Source organism: Ctenocephalides felis, unplaced genomic scaffold (genome assembly GCF_003426905.1).
Source record: "Ctenocephalides felis isolate EL2017-DRISC unplaced genomic scaffold, ASM342690v1 CF-g0.4_SCAFFOLD_00845, whole genome shotgun sequence".
NCBI lineage: Eukaryota > Metazoa > Arthropoda > Insecta > Siphonaptera > Pulicidae > Ctenocephalides > Ctenocephalides felis.
In genome coordinates this window covers 33,554,594-33,560,313 of record NW_020536999.1, presented here as the reverse complement: position 1 = coordinate 33,560,313, position 5,720 = coordinate 33,554,594, and positions in this window count along the sequence as shown.

Sequence of the window (5,720 nt, the reverse complement as noted above, 5' to 3'; positions counted from 1 at the left end):
CCAAACTTCAGTATAGTTTTCAAAATCTCTCTATTTAATTTTGATCTATGCAACAAGTTGGTATATTCTCAAGAATTCTTGGACCGATTTCAAAAAATCAAACATAAATTTATTGCACAGATCAGTTAAGAAACTTGTAACAAGAAAAATTGCCAAATTCAAAAGGAAATTATTTTAAAGGTAGTTGTATAAAATTAAGAAAAATTGTTCAGAATAAGCGAATTGGCGATGAATATCTAAACGATATTTAGAAGCTGATCTCACAGTTAAATGCGACATATTTCAATTAAAAATAATACAAAAGACAAATGAAATAAATGTATCCAGATGCCGTGGACTGCTAATTTAAAAACTAAAACTAAAAAAAAATTATTTTTTTTCAAAAAGAAAAAAAACGTTTCGAGCCTTCAACTAACGGATATCTTCAGGTATAAAAGGCGGTATTGTTGCGCGCGTTTCACTTCATAAATAGCGTTAATAAGTTTTTAATCATTAAAAAATCAGTTTTAAACCCTAAAAGTTAAATTTAAAACTCTGCAATTTGAAGTCAATAAAACGATGTAAAATTTCAACTTAAATTAATCTTACTTAATAAAACGATGTAAATTTTTAACTTAAATTAATGTACAGGGTTGCAAAAATTTCAAAATCTGCCTTGTTCTTAACAAAAAAATCAATCTCAGTTCAGCAAAACACAAAAAGAATGAACTCACAAGTTTAAAATCATAAAGCAAACAATTGCATACCAATTAATATGAATTTATAAATTGATGAAGCAATATAATGATTAAGAGTGACATAATAAAGAACAAAAAAATGTGACCATTTACTGTTCAACTCCAGTACCCCATAATTTTCTTTAGTATTCATTCCACGAGATAAGAAAAGACTCGGTTTACAAAACAAATTTATGCATGCACAACTTAATACACAGCCGGAAAAAGGATGTTTATTGATTGCTAGTACGAACAGTTTATTGTTTTATCTGATTGTTAAATTAGACTTTTGAATACGTTATCAGTTGTGTCTATAGAACCTACACTGAAAACAATATCTCGTATGTATGGATATCAAATATTCTAATTATAGAACATTGATACACATCGATTCGGCATGCGATTACGGCAAAAAAGAATGGTTTTCGAACTATGTCAGAGATAAGTCACTTTATTAAAGAGCAATTCGTTTGAAAACAAATCCTGTTTGCAATGGAGAAAGCATTTATCAACTCAGAAGTATAGTGCAGCATTCAAGCAATTATACCATGATCCATATAAAATAGAGTTTTTAACTTTTATAAAATATCAAAAATAAAAATACCTTTTACCATTTCTTAAACTTTTATGACGATATATGATTTCAATTATTAATTTACTAAAATAGAGCAATACGTGGCGCAAGTGATAAAGGACATCAAAGTTGATATCATGCATTAGTGCTATGTATCCATTTCTATTTGGAGATTTGCACAAGCATTTCCAAAAAATAGTCACCTCAAAAATATTAAATATGCTAAAATGTATCACAAACCCATTGAGTTGTCTTCTAATAGCCCTCAGTTAAATAATAGCTGACCAAACAATTACTAAATGTCTTCATTTAACAATGGATTGTAATTCATATGTAAATAATAAAAAAAATACTATAAATCATGTTTTCATTGTCTAAAAGCATCAGCATACTATATTTAAATGTGAATGCGTTTTTCAACATTTTGTCAATACAAACTAAGTGCATCCTATGTGTATACCATGAAAATTATTAGAACAAATACCTGATATAGTACATATAAGTTAAAACTTATAAATGTATTAGCTGAAACTATATTGGCAAAAGTAAATAAAATATTTAAAATATGCATTTAAGCATGATCAAACATTTCACATAAAAGTCAAGTACAACTTATTTTCCAATGAATATCAAGCATTAAAAGTCTAATACCCGGCTATTATATATCGATATTGAATAGTAAAAACTTTTCTTGTCGATTAAAGTACCAATTAAGAAATGTCGATCTACTTTTAGAAACACTAAGAAAGCAATACCTGAATAATTTATAGTCTTAGACGTACTTTGTCAAAGCTCAATAGAGTTTTACCTAACACACCCAACTGTTACACATTAGAGTTCTACGTAAGAAATAGATAGAAATTGATACTAAATTGTCATGAATTAATTATCAATAGAAAAGACATATGATAAGGTGCTATTTTTACGCATAATTCCATTATATGGTATTTATTACCATCGTAACTTATCAACTAGTCTTGTTTTAGATTTTAAATACTTCAAAAATGATACATACATTATTACATGCACCAATTATAATATAAATTGCCGCAACGTAATTAAGGATTTAATTGAAGTTATCAGTTATGGCCAAAAATAATTAATTTTTTGCTATAAGCATATCATAATTTATCCGGATGAAATTGATAAGTAAAGTATGAATTAAATTACGTTTGGCGACATTTAGCGAGAAATTATTCAAGATATGGCCAATTTGAAATATTATGAAAAAAATGTAATAAAATTTTTAGATTATGATATAATTAGTGGTGTATTGCATAGTGCCTTAAGACAAATTGTTGGAGCTTCCCGTACCGTGACTAATTTTTTTTATAAGCTTTAATTTTATGAAAATTATAAATTTTTTTTTCAAAAACTGAATTTCCATTTCTTGCACTTTAGCCTCGTATATTCGAAACGACTGGAATTCAAAAACTAATCAGCACGTCTCCCCATAAACAGGAATCGATTGTTTTTTGAATCATTTTAACAGATTAATCTGTTCTCTCGAAATCCTCGAAAAAAAATGGTATCCGCACATACATATATACATACTATACACAAGCATACATTAATTTTTTCTAAAGTATGCCAAAATGTTCACATATTAAAAGATATTAAAAATTTTACCCTACAGAAAGTTAATATTCTTATTTTTAATTACAAACAGAAAAACAATGGAAGCAAAAATCTAAAAATCTGTTTTTAAACGAAAGTTAATAGCCAGAAGTTTCAGGCACGATTTAGATTTATATTATATTGAACTATATTTTTGCGACTACATTGAACTATTAAAAACAAAAAAAAAATGTTTAGCAAATTTCAAGTTCAGTAGTTAAGATAAAACAATCATTGCTAGTATATTTAAAAACAAAACATTATAATATCAGTAATCTGAATTCTCGGAGCGGCTACTTTAAATAGCCTTTGTAAAATTACACCTGTTACGACGTAATTGTGGGCGGCATCAAACAATTTTCTTATGCATAAAAGTATGCATTCAATTTCCTCACTTCGATAATGATATGACGTGAAAATATAAACAATTTAATCTTTGTGAAAACGAACCTGACATTATTCTACTTATCAATTTACACGTGTAAGACGACACAAATAGAAAAATAACTATCAAGCCAGTAGGTGAAGAACATAAAATACGCAAATAGTAACATAAATATAGTCATTACCTTGTACGTGAACGCAAGTAAAAATATTATGGAACGGTTGATGTCAACAACGCATCCAGTTAGCACTTTCTAACCGCACACAGCATCAAATGAGACCTGTAAATAAGAAAAAATATAGTTGGATATATCTATTACGAGTTTTGTAAGAAGGTGGACTAGGTAAAATTACTCAGATTTGTGAAAAACACTTCAATTAATTAATTTGAAATGTAATTAAATTATAAATATATTATTGAAGAGGGAGGAGGTCCCTGAGATCACAATATCTCAATAACTGAATTTTATCTTTTCATAAGTTTTTTGCACTTCTTGGCCCGGATCTTTGAAATACCTGAACCTGCCTTTCCCAAAAACTAATCTTTGAATCATTCAAATCGGTTGAACGCACGCACGCACAGACACTCGTACACACACACACGCATTCACATACAAAAAGTTTCATTTTTTATTTTTTGCGCCGTTATATATTCTGCTATATCTCGAATGCTCCATGACCATTTATACATTAACAAAAGCATTTGCAAGCATTGCACACTACTTTTGCAAATGTACCAAAATAAAATTAAGTTAATCTGAACAGCATGTAGTATGAGTCAATTACTAATCATGTTCTGTAAACAAAACACGAAAATTCATTTACACTTACAGAACGTTAACGCTTATGAAATTTCCTGTGGAATTATTTATCAAGTAATAAAATTACAATTTTAGATGCACGAAATACATATTTACTGTAGAAAATTTATTTTAAATTTTGATTATTTTGATTATTTTACAATACTGACGAATACAATGTAATGCTCTGATGAAGGCATGTAAGGCATTTTTAAATGTAAGCAGAAAATTATACATTCATTCATTATTCATACAATAGTTTCTGATCTTACAGGGTTTTTGATATTTGTTTTAACTAAATTCATTAATTTTTCATTTACACGAAATTATAAACACTAAACTATATTTTGCTTATATCTGCATTAACATTTTCATTGTTTTACTGTCAAAATACTACACTACAAAATGTATGTTACAGTTACAGTGATTTTTGTTTAGCACGATTTTTCCACATAAAAGTGAATTTTTCGAATTTCACTTTTTATGAAACCTATCATCCATGTAATGCGGGAAATTTAATTTTTATTTTATTTGAAACACCAAAAATATTACATGGACGTATATTACAAAACTGCTAACAAAGCTAGTAGAAAATTGTAAGTAAATAAAGTTTCATAAAACCAACTCTCTGAAGAACATGAATGTGACTCTAACCTACACCAGGTCTTCCTTCGTCATGATAATGATAAATTATTAATTCGTAATATTTTATTTTGATTGTTAATGCAAAAACTAAAAATATATCCAAGACCTCTCTTCGTATACAGGTTTGTGCAAAACGAACACAATGTTTATATTTTTTAACATTTTCAGGGACGCACCCGTCTACTGTTGAAATGAGATATTTTCGTCTAAGCCACAATGTGTTGCCGTTGTTTATGTTAAAATTAATTAAGCAGATGTGATATGATACCGTATGTTTAAAATATGATATTCAATTAGACAACAAGAATGATCGTCGTTTCATTCAGAAATATATATGTTTCAATAAGGTTCCACATCATATCATTTTTGAAAATACCATTTAAAAAAAAAAAAACAAAATAAATAACAAAAAGATAAAAGTCTGTGCCATTCATAAATAGAATTTACAATCGATTTTACTCATACGAAATTCTTTGTTTATATTAAAAGCCAGAAGACTAGCTCCGAATCGACAGCAGAATTTGCAGCAATTTTTATCTAAATTTAAGATAACGTGCGCAACTTATAATTTCCATGACATGAAAACTGATCGATAAAAAAATTAACATTTGTTTTGGATTGGAAAGTGCTGACTGCAAATGAACTAGACAAATATAATTTTTAAACTTATCTAAAGTATCACAACAAATTGATAGATGTGAAGTTACGGGTATTAAGACCATTTAAATTCACTCATTTTTTGTACCGCGAGAATAATTTTACACATCCAGAACCTTCTATTGTATCATATCTATCATAGTTTTATAACTTATTTTGGATTTTTTTTCAGCAGTTTTTAGAACATGTAAACGAACTACAGCATATAAAATGTTAATGTAGCACGTGTTTGGCTCAAAAACCAATTATGTTCGAGATAGATTGCGTCTATGCTACAAGTGCAAATTAAAATTTACGAGGAGCCAAAAGTTTCCTAATAGCTTTAAT